Source organism: Eurypyga helias, unplaced genomic scaffold (genome assembly GCF_000690775.1).
Source record: "Eurypyga helias isolate BGI_N326 unplaced genomic scaffold, ASM69077v1 scaffold29785, whole genome shotgun sequence".
Taxonomy (NCBI): Eukaryota; Metazoa; Chordata; class Aves; order Eurypygiformes; family Eurypygidae; genus Eurypyga; species Eurypyga helias.
This window is the reverse complement of record NW_010252516.1, coordinates 18,543-35,006: the sequence shown is the minus strand read 5'-3', so window position 1 is coordinate 35,006 and position 16,464 is coordinate 18,543.

The window sequence follows — 16,464 nt, the reverse complement described above, 5'->3', positions numbered from 1 at the left end:
GCTAAACTGTGTTCAGTTTGAATCAAGAAGCCTGTCTCCTAGTTACAGTCTTATAACATGTAATAGAGCTATGGAAGCTGCATTGCCGGGGGACTTTACAGAACTACCACAGCCTGGTTTATACTTGGTTGCACTCATGGAAATCATGAGGGCTTTAAGATCATCCACTCTCTGTGGACTTGTTGGTGATTATCAAGTGATATGCTACAATCTGGATTTTAAAAACTAGGAATAGTTATGCTTAAATTTTTGCTTAAAGAATTTGTTGTTAGTATAATTGAAATCTTAATGGTATAATCATTATTAGCCCAGATTTAATTATGCCCTCCCCGGTCCTCTGGGCTGCAGTTTTAGTGGCTTCATGCTGGTGATGGTGGGGGTTAGTTACAGCAAGTCATCAGTGTTCGAAAGCTTTTGCTGGGAAGAACATGATGTTCACATTGATGGTTTCTTCTCCCTTACCCCAGGATCCAGCTGGGGCCATTTTAATATTTACCAGCATGCTTTTACACCTTTACTCTTTACCCACAGATATGCATTTAACTGAAAAAAAAAATGTCATCACCACTAAATCAAGTAAACTGAAGCTGCAGGCAGGTCACGAAATATTCATAGAGAGCACGTCTGCAGCCTCAGTCCTGAGAACATGCAAACTCAGTACAAAGTTCATGGCCTGTTACCAGCAGTGGCAATGCCATATTACATGCTTACAAAATAATAAAATCCATATAGGCATATTTTTCAAATGAAAACTTCAGTGATGAACAGTTTAGCTCTGCTGTTGCAACATGAGCTCTGCTTGTCACTAGAAATCTTTCTCAGGCAGGTAGTTTCCTTAAAATCTATTGCCTTGCACTCTACATATGCGGTTCCCCATCCTGCCAAATGCTATTCTGTATTAGTTTTAATGCATGAAAAAAATTGAGTTGAATGACGTTGTCTGTTCTGGGAAGAGTTTGCAGATCCCTAAAAAAAAAACCTAAAAAAAACACCCAGCAGTATTCCCTTTGATTTCTGTGAAGCTGCCTTTCAGGGCCAGAAGCAAAGGTCAGGCTTACACTCATAAATCTGCTTCCAATTATTGCAGGTGTGAAATGAAGGTGCCATGCAGGTAACTGAATATTGCTGTTGTGATTGTATGGAGAAATGTAAGCAAACTGCGGACAAAGCTCTTTCCCCCCTGGAAGCTACCTGTGCTAGCAGAATAAATTGCAGAATAATTGAGGCTAGAAGGCACCCCTGGGGATCATCTAGCCCAAGCCCATGCTCAGAGCAGGGTCAACTAAAGCAGGTTGCTCAGGACTACATCCAGTCGGGTTTCATTTATTTCCAGAGGTGGAGACTCCACAGCTTCTCTGGCCAACAAGTTCCAGTGTTTAGTCACCCTTACAGTAAAAGGGGGTTCTTTTATGTTTAAGTAGAACCTCCTGTGTTTCAGCATGTGCCTACTGTCTCCTGTCTTGTTGCTGGGTACCACTGCAAAGAGCCTGGCTCTGTCTTTTTTACTCCCCCCATCAGGTAAACCACACGAATAGGATCCGCTTGAGCCTTTGCCTCTCCAGGTTAAGCACCCCAAGCTCTCTCAGCCTTTGCCTGTCTAAGAGCTATTCCAGTCCCTCAAACATCTTTGTGGTCCTGCACTGGGCTCACTATAGTATGCCCATGCCTCTCTAGTGCTGGGGAGCCCAGAGCTGGACCCAGCACTCCCGGTGCACCTCACCAGTGCTGAGGGGAAGGATCCCCCCTCTTGACCTGCTGGCAACATTCTGCCTAATGCACCCCAGAGGCCGTTGGCTTTCTTTGCTCTAACGACATGTTGCTGGTTGATGTTTAACTTGGTGTTAAAGAACTCTCTGAGCTTTTACCTGCAAGAGTTTTGTGTCACTTGCAAACTTGCTGAAGGGGCACTTTGCCCTGTTGTCCAGGTCATTGGCCTGGTATTGATCCTTGGTGTACACTATTACTGACCAGTCTCAAGGTCAGCTTCATGGTGCTGATCACAACCCTCAGAGCTCCACAGTTCAGCTAGTTTTCAGTCCACCTCACTGTTCATTTATCTTCCTATTCAACGGCTTGCCTATGACGATGTCACAGTAGACAGTTTCAAAAGACTTGCTAAAACTGAGATAAACAACACCTACTGCTCTCCTCTCATCCACCAAGCCAGTGATTTTGTTATGAAAGTCTATCAGTTTGGTCAATCAAGACTTTCCCATTATAAATCCATGTCAACTACTCGAAATCATCATCTTGTCCATCATGTGTTGGTCTGCAGAGGGCTGCCAGCAGCTGGAAAGTGACAGTTAGAAATGAGGGCTTTATTAACTTCATTCCCACTTTCAGGTGAAGAAGAATTTCCTTTCAGTTGCTTTTCCTAAACACTGGTGCTTATTGTGGACTGGCCACTGGACAAGGGAGCAGCAAGCTCTGCTGGCTCTCAAGTATGGTGCAACAGAAATCCACCTTTTTTAAATGAGTGTCAGATGTGAAGTAGGGGAGTGGGAATGACTTCAGGAAGAGATTAGATGGGGAAAGCTAAATCAGAGAATGCTTGGAAAGAAATCAGGGCTGGAACTGGGAGCATGGGGAGAGCCAGAGCAAGATGGAAAACTTTGAGAGAGACTGAGTCTGCAAGGAGATGGAGGCTGAACATACGAAAGCGTGGGTTGACAGATGGGAGATTACTGAGGGAGGGAGGAAGAATGAGGGATGAGTTTGGTGATAGGAACAAAGAAAGAAGGGCTTTGGGATATGCTGGAATGCCAGGGAGGAACCCTTGAGCTACATCAGCAGTGAAAATGTGGTGTGGCTTGAAACAGAGGCCAAACTAATAAAGTCTGCTGGGATCATTGGTTTGTATTTCACAACCGATTTGCATTTCTCCAGTCACTGCCAATTGCATGGGGAAAGGAGAAGCAAAAGGGGGAGCAAGGGAGGAGGAAAGAGAAAAAAAGGAAGAAAAAGATGGTAGAAGAGGTTACAGGGCTGGGAGCAGACCTCACCATCTCCTGCTGTTAGAAGTAGCAGCTCCATCCCCAGCTTTCACTTCTTGTTCATCTGGTTCTCTGGAATACAGAGATGCTGTTAGTTCTGTAAAATTTATTTCTTATGGGAGCTGGAAGCAATGTTTCTTGAGGGAAGGATGAGGTCTTGGCACAGGTTGTTGTGGGCTGTCCTGGAGATGTGGGTTTTGCTTTGCCTTTACCATCTGATCTGTACATACTGCCAGGCACATAAAGACACATAAACATGGCATTTAAAAGAAGCAGAGCAGTGATGGTGCATGCATTTTCTCTACATCTAGCTTGATTATCAATAACTTTCTTACAGTTGCAACAGAAATGAAAACCAGCTGCATAATAAGTATTTACAGTGTACATAATACTAAACAGCTGCTGGTGGAGGAGGGGGGAGAGATGACAGATACCTCAAATGGGTGTCCAAAATCAGGCATCTCACTGTAATTCTGCTCCTTGATTGTACAGCAGGGACTTCTTGCCCAGGAACTGTAACAATGCATTGACTAATGCTTGTGTAGAAGACCGTCATGGCAGTCATCAGCCCCAAAGAAAAGCACTGGAGGAAATTAATAACCTTATCATTGTTGGTTCAAATAGCCAACAATTAATTAGTCAGGGTGCCAACATATAGAGGAATGAGAAGGAACCACGTTACCCTCCTCACATCTGCAGTGAGGATGCAGGGTCTAGGGGAAGAACAGCTATCACACAGTTACAGAACACAGCAGGATTCATAGATCCAAGGAGCTGAACTGAGGCTGAAGGGGCAGCATTACTCCTAGCACTGCCCAGCTTTTTAGGGATTCATCCTGAAGCCTTAGTTCTCGTGAATATTATTTGTTGGTACGGGTTACGAAGAAATGCACTAGAAAGAAAAAAAAAAGGAGTAGAAATAATTTCAAGGGATATTTTTTTTTTGCTTGTTGCATGTTAAAACAACTACAGACTTCAAGAAAAGAATGGAGGCTGTGGAATATTAGATGCTGCCTTTCCCAATAGTACGCATGTTACATCCAGTAAACTTCCCACCACTAACATCCGAAGCTTTCATCCAGCTATGTTTTCCTGAGCTCGTTCCTCCCCTGAAGAATCCCAGATGTGAACATGACAGAGTTTCAGGGCTGGCCTGACAGGGTAGGTTAACCTGGGTACTTCCCACAGGCCTGCACTGGGAAGGGCAGAAGGACATCAACATGCCTGTTTAATGGCCCACAGTCGCCCCCGTTCCTTCTCCTTGCCCCACCTCTTGTGTGCTCTGTTACTTTGGCACCAAGGACGTGCACACTCCCAGCAGTGCATGACCTCTGAAAGACATGCAAGCACATGGTGTGTATGTGCCGTCCCTCTCCCCCATTATATTTTGAACACATCATGGTTAATTTATCATGAAAATAGCTGCCCAGGCAGAGAAGAGAAACTCTATAGGTATGTCTCTACCAGAATCTTGTAGAGACAAGTCCCCAGAAACACGAACTCAAAATCTCTTCTCACACTTTTCCACTGTTAGAAAAGCAGTGCTCCTCAAAGGAGTTGGTTTGGGAGTTAGTGCAGACCAAGAGGGAACAGACCTAATTGATGATGTCGTCCCTTTTTTTTCTAAGGGGAGACATTAATGGTAGGGACCTGTCAGGGTTTTTTGCTCTTGGCTTCAGAACCAGCAAACAGCCCCAGCATAAGTATTAGCACAGCTGTAGCTTATCTGTGTCTGCTCAGGGAACAAGGCTGCTGTCTAACCATTAATAGACACCAGAGAATCCACACAGGAGAAGTTAGTACCTACAGTCTAGAGGAGTCAAGACTTTCCAGCTGGGGTCCCTAACCTGTAAGATCCTTGGGTTAAGGACCTCTGTACTAAAAGGGAGAGAGCTTATTCTCTAGGTTTGTTTAATATTCCCCATTAAAGAAGTAGCTCACTATCCACCTAGAAAAACAGCCTTAAATTACACTCTTTTTATTGTATTGCTGTGATTTATCCCCAGTAATGCACTTGTGTGACAAAGCCCCATGATTTCAGCTCTGCAGGAACAGGTTTCATGGCATTTTCGGTGGACAAGAAGTGGTGCTAGTGGAAACAGTCATGCCACGCAAACTTTGCCCCTGGGGCCTTAGCACTTACGGATTTAAACATCAAAGTCAGTGTCCTGAACTGCAGCTGGAGATCAGGTGAAGTCAACCTTGCCTCAAAAGTAATGCCACAATGTTCTCCGAGTGTCCATTTTTTGCTGAACATTTGGGCAATTTGATTTTGCAGCAGCTGCAGCTTGAGCACTCTCCAAGCACAGCTGACTGTACTACACAGTGCATTAATCCAAACCCCAGTCTTGAAGTCAAGATAACTTGGGTAAAAATACGTGTTTTGGAGAAAGAGCGAAAGCTTTTGTGCAAAGCAAAAATGACCAGCAAACCCTCCAGGGTTTCCCTTTATAAACAGAGGGAAGAACAAAGAAGGGTAGGAGGATGCATTACATTGTTCTTATTACTCTGTTGACATCCTTCTTTCTCAACAAAGCTGTAGGACAAATGTGGGTTTTTTTTCTCTTTTCATTTCTCCACGAATACTTTTTACATGTTTTCTTTTCTCTGGGAGAAGCATGACATCCAATGCTTCATGAAACAAGCCATCCAAATTGTGCTGATTCCTTTAACAACCACTTGGCACCCTTGCCTTGCTCACCCACCTACCAGATAAATAAGGTTATAAAAACTCTGGACTCTTCAGATAGGTAAGGACTGTGAGCAACTTCCTGTCGTTCACAATTGTACTGAGACTAACATCTGCCATCTGACCATCTGACCATACTGCTGTTGCAGATGTGCATGAAGCATTGTTCTGCCTCTTTGGTGGGTGAGATTCAGGTAAATACTCCATCTGTTTTGTATACCCCTTCCTCCTTACAGGAGAGACATCCAGTCACAGTAGTCTGAAGGAAGCAAAAGCATTCTCGTCTGGTCCCAGGTGTTGGCAGTGGGTGGAGCTAAAATCAGGATGTGCTGTGGCACCCAGATGCTGTTCAGCCTCCGTGAGGCCAAATCAGCCATGGGCTTCTTTTTAACACTTATGAAGCACTCACCAGAGGGGAATCCTTAATTCCAGTTTCATCACGTACTGCATTTGCACATGGATGAAATGCTGCGATGGGGATGCAGATATGTGTACCTAAATCCTTGGCTCATCCATATGCCAGAGGAAGGAGAACCCCTGCAGTCATGGAAGCTGGTTGTAAGGCATCCTGGAACTACTGGGGAGATGGAGGGTAAGCTTGCACACCTTGCACTGTGGAGTAACAGGAATCTGTGGATTTTTTTAAGGCTAATTCCTGAGATCAGTGTCTATAAATATCTAAAGGGTGGGTGTCAGGAAGATGGGGCCAGGCTTTTCTCAGTGGTGTCCAGGGACAGGACTAGGGGCAATGGCCATAAACCAGAAAACAGAAGGTTCAACCTGACCATGAGGAAACCCTTCTTCACTGGGAGCGTGACAGAGCCCTGGAACAGGCTGCCCAGAGGGGTGGCGGAGTCTCCTTCCCTGGAGACTTTCAAAAGCCACCTGGACTTGTCCCTGTGGGATCTGCTCCAGGTGATCCTGCTCTGGGGGTTGGACTAGGTGATCTCTAGAGGTCCCTTCCAACCCTTAACACTCTGTGAATCTGTGGATGTGCTTGAAAATGCAACAAGATTGCCTAAGGTAGTGAACATGGCACCAGACTAAGAGCTGGCTACTTGTGAGTCCGTAAGACCTCCCACTCCCACTCTGGCCCAAGAAAAATTTGTGTACTACAGCATCTAAATAGTTTTGATGTCAAAGCTGGAGGTCAAATGAACTTGTGTGACTGTGTCATTTGGAGCATGAAAAATAGTTACCAAAAATTACAGGTGTCTAGTTTGGGGTTTTTTTGCAATAGTGCCTTTGAGCTAACATGCAATTCCCAGCATTTATTTTTTTTAATCTGTCTTTTGGACTCTTTCAAAAGTGCTTTCCAAATCACTCAACAATGTTCATGTTCATGCCCCAGACTTGTGGCACTCTAAAAACACTAATGCTAATGTCACCTTTCATGAGGGTAAGGAAACAGAAATGCCTCTTAAGTAACTACAAAATGCCACCAACAAAGAGCTGCAAGTTTTTCCCTGATGACTGTTTCTTTGGAGATGCAGCAGCTGATATTTTACTGAACTTGTGCTGCCTGTGGGCAATCATAATAGCTCTCAAAAAAGTAATCCACACCAAAGCTTTGAGCTATAAAGCAGAAAGCTGCTGGAAATTAGGTTTATTTTGCTGTTAATGGGAAGAGGCAAGATCCTGCAGTAACTTAACTGTTTGTTTCATTTTTAAGTGATTGAAAGAGATTAATAAAATTTAAGAGACAGAATGAACTTGCACTTGCTATGAGCATGAAAGGGCACTGTATACTAATGGTAGATTTCTGTGATAACCATAAAGCAGAATGTAATGAAATTGCTTCAGAGAAATGCAGCAATAAATACATGTAATGAGCCAGCAAAAGGAGCCAGGAGGCAAGGTGCTTCCAAAGATATGAGTCAATAAGTGCATTAGTGAAAGGAAGAATGGGATCTTAGAGAGAAAATTGTTTAAAGCGATCAGAAAAGAGAACAGAAGTAATTTGTACAGAATTCCATCAAGAAATCTTCTTTTTTCCCTTGGTTATGTTAGAATATCTACACTTCAGTAGAAGACTGAGGAGGCCAAAATGGTAGTTAAACCACTATGCTTTTACTGTCAGCCAAAGTAGCTTCAAAGGCTGACGTGTGATGTGAAACGCGGTTGCTCATCTGAGCCCCCGTGCACCGTATTACCAACAGCACATGGAATGCAACGCTGCTGGGGGGACAGCTGCCTCAAGATGACCACAGCAGGAGCTCAGTGTTACAATATTCACCACTTAAGATGGGGTCCCTACAAGATGAACCAGAAACTCCCTGATGCTTAGGTCTCTGTGGTGCATGGTTCCCACCCAGCTGGATACAGCACTCTCCCTCTCATGGAGTCAGGCTGCGAGGGTGGTTTCCAATAGCGCAAGCCCAGAGGCACGCAGGTGATGGAGAGCAAAACACAGCTTCTGTCTCCTCTCCTCTACAGCTTTTGTGGAGCCAGAAGAAGCTGGTGAAGGAGCTGTGCACCCTACGTACACCAGCCAGCTGCAATGTGCTGCACAGAAGCAGCACAAACACACTAAGTTTGTGATGCCATTCCTGCCCCCTACCTTTTTTTCCTCACTGAAATTTGCAATATTTTAGGCAGCTCCTGTAGAAGTTTCAGAGAAACGAGAGCACTACCCAAGTGACTACCTCAGTTTGCACAGGGTAAATGTGCATCTCCAGGCAGTCACTTCTCTTACTAAATCACCTTATCTAGAAGGATGTGTGGAGACGTACCATAAAAATTCACAGCATATATTACATTCAAAAGGCCTAGCCTACATGTAGTCAGTATGTGAAGGTGTTTATTTCTAAGATATGAAGCTGAATTAAATCACCATATGCAATGCGTACATCTCCCAGGCTGTAGACTGTGGAAAATGGTATAAACAAAACATTGTAGAGAGGACACAGGGGAAGTTTAGATTAGATATTAGGAAAAACTTCACTGAAAGAGTGGTCACACACTGGAACAAGCTGCCAAGGGAAGTGGTAGAGTCACCATCCGTGGAAGTGTTCATGTGTAGACATGACACTTGAGGACACAATCTAGTGGGTATGGTAGTGTTGGGTTGATGGTTGGACTGGATGATCTTATAGGTCTTTTCCAACCTTAGTGATTCTGTGTTTCTGTGACATGGAAATAAGACTTTTCCCTGAAATCAGAGGCACTGCATGGCATGGAGCACAGATGTGACAAGTCTTGGCTGTGACACCAAATTGAAATCAGAGGCACTGCATGGCATGTGACACCAAACGGCTTTGTGAGGTCCTGTGCTGCATACTTTTTAGGAGAAGGCTGCAAGGGGATCTAAGGAGCACTCTCACCCAAGACAAATTATAGGTAGGACTCTTGCCTAGAGCATCTGTCTAGAAAACGGTAACAGGCAGCCTGTGAAATTAGGAAGCTGGCAATAGTAATTATTTCCTTAGAAGAGAGAAGGGGTTTTGAAGGGTATTATACTCCAGTAAGTACTCATTCTGAACACCGAGACAGATTTCAGTGTCTAATTGGTTAATTATATGTAATTTCAGTAGGTATGGATGTTCCATTTTCTGGAACTGATATTTTTTCTGTCAACTGTTAATGGATGTTGGGGGAAAATTATCTTAAGCAAACTGCTATGTAAAAAACTAAGTCAACGAGCAGACCTTTATGAGACTGAGAGTGCTGCAGGATACCTCTAATTACCAGGTCATTGACAACTGGTGACCAAGCCAGAGTGTTTGTGTTCATTATTTTTTTTCCATGTGTTCTCCAGTGTTTTTTTTCACAGCATCTATGAATAGTAAAAACACTAGTCTTCACCATAAAAGGAAGGTAAATATAAAGCACAATTAACCCATCAGCTAAGAGAAACTCTGAGAGTTGTATGCATCCTGACGAATCCCACTTTCAGACAATCCATGCAGAAAGGGTGGGCGACAGTAGAACATATTGAAAAAGCAAAGTTTAACAGCTTTCGGGTGGAAGCGGCAATGATAGGCGACGCCCTGATCCATGTGAGCCTGAGGTTGCGTTTGCTCCCAGCCCCGCGACTCTCCTAGCTCCATTTTTTCCCCTGTTGTTTCCTCTGCCAAAACTTCTCTGCAGAGGCGTGTGCCAGCAATACCATCTGCTGGCTAAACCCAGCACTGTCCGGAGGAATGGGCTGATTCGGGGGGCTGACAGCTTTCCTGCCCCTGCCCCTCCTGTCTCAGGAGCTCCTGTGCCCGGGGAAGCAGGCAGCCAGCAACGGGGAGCTGCTGTGGCAGGGGAAAGGCAGCAAATCCCTATCCCAGCCTCCCGAGCCAGAATGGATTTGCTTACTTCCATCCCACATGTCTCTCAATGCTCCGGCTTTCAGTCCTGACTCATGGGAGTTGGGGTCTGCGGGCTTTTAGCTGTCATGCCTAACAGGAAAGAAATATCTTGCCTGATTGCCCCTCTGCTCCGCTGCTCAGGCACAGGGATGAGCAGGCACAAACTTGGGGCTGTGCACTGGGATCAGGCACAATCCCTTTTCCATATCTCAGGAAAAGAACTCCGTGTGCTATGCCCTTTGCTGGAGCTTTGCACGTAGCAGGCCCCCTTTAATCCAGGATAAGCACACAGAACAATTAAGATCGTTTTTATGGAATGAGATAACTGAAAGGAGAGAGCATGTGCAAAACCCCTTCAGTATCTGAACTGAGAATGTTTTCACTAGGTATTTCTTTTGGATTAAGCTGTCTGGTCATATGAGCCAGGAACAGAGAAGTATCTGAGAAACGCTGCAGAAGATGCAAGGAAAGCAGCCAGGAAGCATTAGATAGCTCCAGTCATTTCTTCTTTTGGGTTGTTTGGGGTTTTTTTGGGGAGGAGGGTGGGGGTACTTTATTTGAAAATAGAATCACAACATTTAGGTCACCCAGCTTCTGTCCAAGGAGTGGGTAAAGAGGCTGGGAGTCTTCATCCTGGGAAAAAAAAGAGGTTGTGAGGGTGGGATGAGATAGAGGAATACCAGGGGAGTACTGGGGAGACAGTAAAACACAGTTGTTCATTTTCTCAGGTAAAATTAGCTTGGAACTCTTGCAGAACAAATGGGGAGAATTAGCCATAAACGAAAGATGTGGCTGAGCTATAGGTGTCCTCATAGGATGCCATGGATGCTGAGAATTCGCATGGCTACCCAGATGTCCAGGTCCTGAGGGCACCACCAGCACTTACTGCCCTATGTCAGCTCCCTGAGGTTCCCCCCACCCTGCCCATGGACCAGGACCCCATTTCAGCTTCCCATATGCCAGTCCCTGCCCCAGGGATGCCCTAATGCAAAAGTCTAGTCTTAGACACATGTTGTGAGGCACTATCAGTGAGAAACTATTAGTGAATTCAAGTCAGATAGTCTTGCTGGATAAACTGGGTGAGACAGAGGCTTAGATTCACCAAAAAAGTGAGGAGGATCTATCTCTAAAGCATCAGGGATAGCAAAGATAGATGTTGGATCTATTTCATTCTAGAAGGGGATTTGAATTTGCTTCCATCACGTCTAAAGAATACGTCCCAGAGGCCCAAGTGGTGGATAGTATTTTTCATGGTTTTTTCTCTGTTCCTGCAATTAAAATGGCAATTTTCTTGATTTGGATTGAACTTTTAGCATTAGTTTTGTTTATTTTCCAGCCTCAGAAATTATAAAGGTAATTATAGCTTGAAGGAGAGAAAAAGCTATCTCTTAACACTTGCTCTATGAGGAAAAGTTTTCGGGTAGGTTGTCCGGCTAGTTTCACCTTTTCAACGGGATGAACGAATAACTCGAAGTCAGGATATGCTCCCACCTTGAGCTCACCAAGGTCTGATTAGCTGAGGAGAAAAGATACATTTGTTGCTTATTCTGAACGCATGGTATGAATGAAGTTATTTCAGAAGGGGTTGTCTGTAGTTCTCACTGAAGAGACTTCGAAAGGCAGAGGTGCCCCCCTACCAACTTATGGGAAAAACTATACATAAACAGTTGGATAAAAAGTTTTTCAACCTCAGACCTCACACTCATCAGAAGGGCACAAAAGGGGAGTCATGTACCCAGGCGACACACCTTCGGTGAGCACTGGGGAGAGCAAAAGTCTAGCTGGGAGCTTCGCACCGTGCAGAATTTCGCAACACCAACAGTTCCTGTTTTGGGACAATTATTTCGACAGACAGAACCAACACAACTATCATTCCCCAAAATAAGTTAATAAAAGGTTTCAATGACAATGAGACAACTTTGTACTTGTCCTGTTCATAACATCTTTCCAGGGTCTGTATGAACCTTCAGGACTCAGGGAGTTTTCACGAGACAAAGAGCTGATTTAACTGCTACTGCTGTATTTTTCAGACCACAGAAAGGAAAGTTCTATGGATTTCAAAAGCCCCAGACTCGGGAGCGACTCCACCGTTTAAACTGTGAAGTGAGACAGCTGACAGACTACAAACTCAATTTTATTTCACAGGTGCTAAAGCCATGAATCTAGTCCTGTATCTCTTGAATTGGTGATGATTAATGGGTTTCAGGACCTTTAGAAATGCAAAGGGCAGTAGTTCAGAAAGTAAAGGCTTCACCTGACACAGGAAAGGAACAAGATCGTGTTGCACAGTGACATGACCCAGGTATTCTCCAGGTGTGCTACCCAAGCACTCAGGTAGAGCTGGAATAAGAGTTACCATGTTGAATGGGGATATAAGAATTTGGAAGTTTTCTCTTCCTAGAAATAGTTCACTGCTGTCATTTTAAAGAAAAGTAGACTCCCTGAGCCATCCTAGAGAGCACTTTTGCATCAAATACTGCCTGTGTGCATGAAATTGATTATCCCTCAGAGCAATGAGCTGACCAATGCATCAAGGAATGATAAATAATAGCTCAATGTGCAGGGAAATAACTCACAGGAATTTTTATCCAAATCCAGCAGGGTTCAAGACTGAAACTGCAGGGCAAGGCAGTCTCCATTGTGGCAGATACGGTGCACAGGTTAAGCAAGAAAAAGTTGGTTCATGAACATCAAGTCCTGGACCTGTGGATCTTAAAAACCTGATTCTGAGGGAAACAGTATAACCCATGTTTAGGAATACAGTCATTCTCTTTTCTCTCTTGTAGCACCACTAATCTGCTATTTTGCAGCTGGTAGCTGGTCTGTCCCATTTTGCTAAACCGGTAAAGTAAAATATGTTTCCTTCTTAGTCATCTTAAAATTAATTCAATTTAGTGGAGAGGCAAAAAGGACATTCTCTGCGTATGCTCCAAAGCTGTATATTATACTTACTAGACTAGGATGACTGTGGTTTCCAGTTAAGAGGAAAAAAAAAAAAAGAAAGAAACAGCGGCAAATGGGCAGGGCAGCTGTGGACCTTGGGGTGTGACTGCAGAATGCAGAATCAAGTCCTGGGACATGGCTGATCCCACCTAGCAACTGCTGCAAAGCCAGAACAACTTTGCAAGGATTTGTTGCGTCAGACCTCTTTCATTAAATCAAAAGAGAATTTTCTTGCTTAAATCAGTTGTCTTCTTTTGTTGAGTTGTTTGCTATTTAGTTCCAGAGTTTTCATAAGCAGCTCTGTATCCAGCAGAAACAACACCTTGTACAGCAATTTGCTGGCACTGCCCCCCCTCTTTCAGCTGGTCTCTGTGGGCAGAGATGCACGGGGGTGCATCTAACAGAGGGGGAATTACTGCCCTCCCATGTCTCTCCAGCCCTGCAGTGTACACGCTGGATGCTAGTGGACATCCTTTGGACTTCTGACTGTAGAGGAATCTCCACATGCTCACTTCCAGTAAGGAGTTCCTGTTGTGTAGGCACTCACAAGTGCACCCAGACCATTACATGGGCCTCTTGCTGAGGAGAGAGGAGAAACAAACTGATGCAAACCAGTAAAAAGCCAACTAAAGCCGATGACCATCTTCATTTACATCTTTTCCTACTTTTTGAAATCTCCAACTCCTTTCACTGACCCTCAAGTGAGTAGAAAAAGAATTGCAGGAGTCCAACTCTACCTTAAAACATCAGTAAAAGGCAAGATTTGCACGGTATTTGTCTCTTAGTCTTATCTTCACCATAGGTCTGTTTGAAGGAATTATTCTGTACACTACCTGCTTGTGGTCAGGATTGCAAAGAGTTAAAGTTCAGTCCAAAACTCCACGGTATCAGACAATCCACAAAATTAGTGCTATGGTTTCAAAAATAAATGGGAAAAAAAAGAGTATAAACCATTTAATTTTGAGCAATTATCCTATACAATTATGGCTTGACTACCATTAAATGTTAACAAAATAAAAGCAAAGAATCTGCTCAAATATATTCCTGACAATCTTTCAAGTCCTGCCTGCATTACTTTTGGAATGGTTTCAAATACAGAAAAAGGTCCCAACCTCACCTATAATGAGCTTATTCAGTTTGCATCTTGTACAACTTTTACAGTTTATAACTGGATAAGTGTTGATGCATAGAGCTGTAGTTTGCCAGTGTTGAACACAATTTATATTAAAATAAATAAGCAAACATACTGAGATGATAGAAGCTGAGAGCACAGAATTCATCCTAATTACACTTGATCAGAGGGATTCAAGTAAACAGAGTCACACTATCAAACTCCAGAGGAAAAGCAATCTAGAAGCAACACTGTGACCACCTTCTCAGTTCAATTTTCTCCTGGTACGAGCATTACTCTTATAAACCCACTGACTGAAGTTACAAAATAAGATGCTTAAAGGTAAATGATAAAGCTAGCACATATTTAAAAAAAAAAAATGAAGTTCATCATCTGAAGTATAATAAGCTTGATCTTCAGCTTTCAGATGTGTCACCAAAGCTGGGATTCTTCACACTTAGTCTTCGAAAGTTAAGCACTGGTGTAGCTGTCTGTTCCCTGCCTGTTGAATGCAGATTCAGCTTAATCAAGATACTGATTTTAGAAGGCTCCACTGCTCCCACCCCAGACATCAGCTTTTTTTCAGCCTATGAAGACAGGTGTCTATTTTTCTTCCCCAGCAGGAGTCAGGGTATATAGAAGGCCATCTAAAACCATCCAGTGAATTTTTACATGGCTCAAATTATGTGTGATGAATTGGGTGGGATCAGCAAAGATTTCTAGGTGTCTCTATCACAAGAGCAGTTACAGACCTAACTGTTTTTGTCATTTTGTCCCGTTAGGGTACAATTTAGTGTCCCACAAAACCAACAGAGCTTCTCTTGCTGTGTTTGATGAGCACAAAAGCATCAAAGCATCATACCGGATACCTACAGCCAGTAGTCATGTTGTCCAGCCAAGGACTTGGGATGCAATTTATGAGCATCTGGGTAGCATCTGATCCATCCTCTTTAACTAACCCCATGTGACAGGAGGATTGCACCGTGCACACCAGCACACTCATAAAGATCAAAGCAAGTTTGTGTATTTGAAGGTTGCTGGTCTCTCCTCTTAGGAGAGGAGGACACGGTATGTCTCATTGCTGGTACCAGCGATGTGATGATGGTTTTAGCACACCAAGTCCACTCTTGCGGGAGTCTTCACAGCAAAGCAAAGAAGAAAAGGATCTCCAGAATCACCTGTTGTGGCTTACCCCTCCAATGCAGGGCGGACATGGCAGTAGCCCCTCAGGGGCCACAGTTCAGAGCTGCAGGGGGGCAGAGGGTGGTGGGCAGATGAGCCAGAGCTTCAGTGTGCTTGCTCCTGCCTGTATCAGGCAGCTGACATTCCTGGGGAAGGGCCTCGGAGAGCACAGTTTGGCTTGTGGCAGCAGGATGTGTTTCTGGGAGGGAAAGAAAAACACCCAGTGTTAAAGTTTAGCTGGAGGACATATTTGTTCTTATGACCTCGGTGGAATAAAAACCACATGTGTTATGTTTCTTTGAGAGACACGTACACTGAGGCAGCAGCTCAGCAACCAAGCGGGAGACAGAAATTATCCATTATCTTTTTAATTTGGAATGGACTTTAATTTCAGTATTTTCATTGTTTCCTTTGTGACCACACATTAGAAGTGTTATTATTACCGCTCCCATGGAAAAAGCTATGAATGAGGTAGCATCTCTCCAAGGAAAAATAAAAAAGAAAACCAAACCATCTTACTCTTAAGATGACCTCTTTTCTTGAGTGGGGAAAGGGGGTAGAAGCTGATGTTTTTCTGATGAATGCTGAGAAATGCTTAGGAAATGCCACTTAATTTTCAGGGCAGAAAAGGGGACCATTCAATGCCTGCAACTGATAGCCTGTTAGCCTGTGTCCTTGAAAAATAATATGCTACAAGGAGAAAACGTGTAGTTCTGAAGTGTGGCTCCCTTATGTCTCAAAGCATCAGGAAGAAGTGATTTTAATGGACGATTAAAAACTTTCCCCTTACTATTATTGCACCGTAGGGAGCTGCCATCAGCAGTGACCTACTTGATGTCACGGCAGAAACCCGTGTTTCAGATGCTGGCCTAAATGCAGATGATTGTTGGTTGGTGCTTATCTATCCACGGTGTGATATACTTAGAAAATAACATCTGCCAGAGGGCCTCTCTTGTTTTGTAGCTAGGTTCAGCCAGGTTCCTTTTCCTTATCCATACAGTAGCCCTCACAGATGACAGGCACATGAGTGCTGCTTACAGAGAAGGTGTAGCTACCCTTAGTATCCTTAATATATATGTGAAGAGCTCTTAGTGCTGGGCTGGGATATGTGTTTTCTTTGTAAGGGTATGTCAATTACGAGCCCTCTGAAAGTGTGTCAGGATACAAAGAATCAAGAGATCTATTTAAAACCACTATGCTCATTTTTTACACTTTCTAAGGGGCTTTTAAGTCACCTTTTCAAGCTTC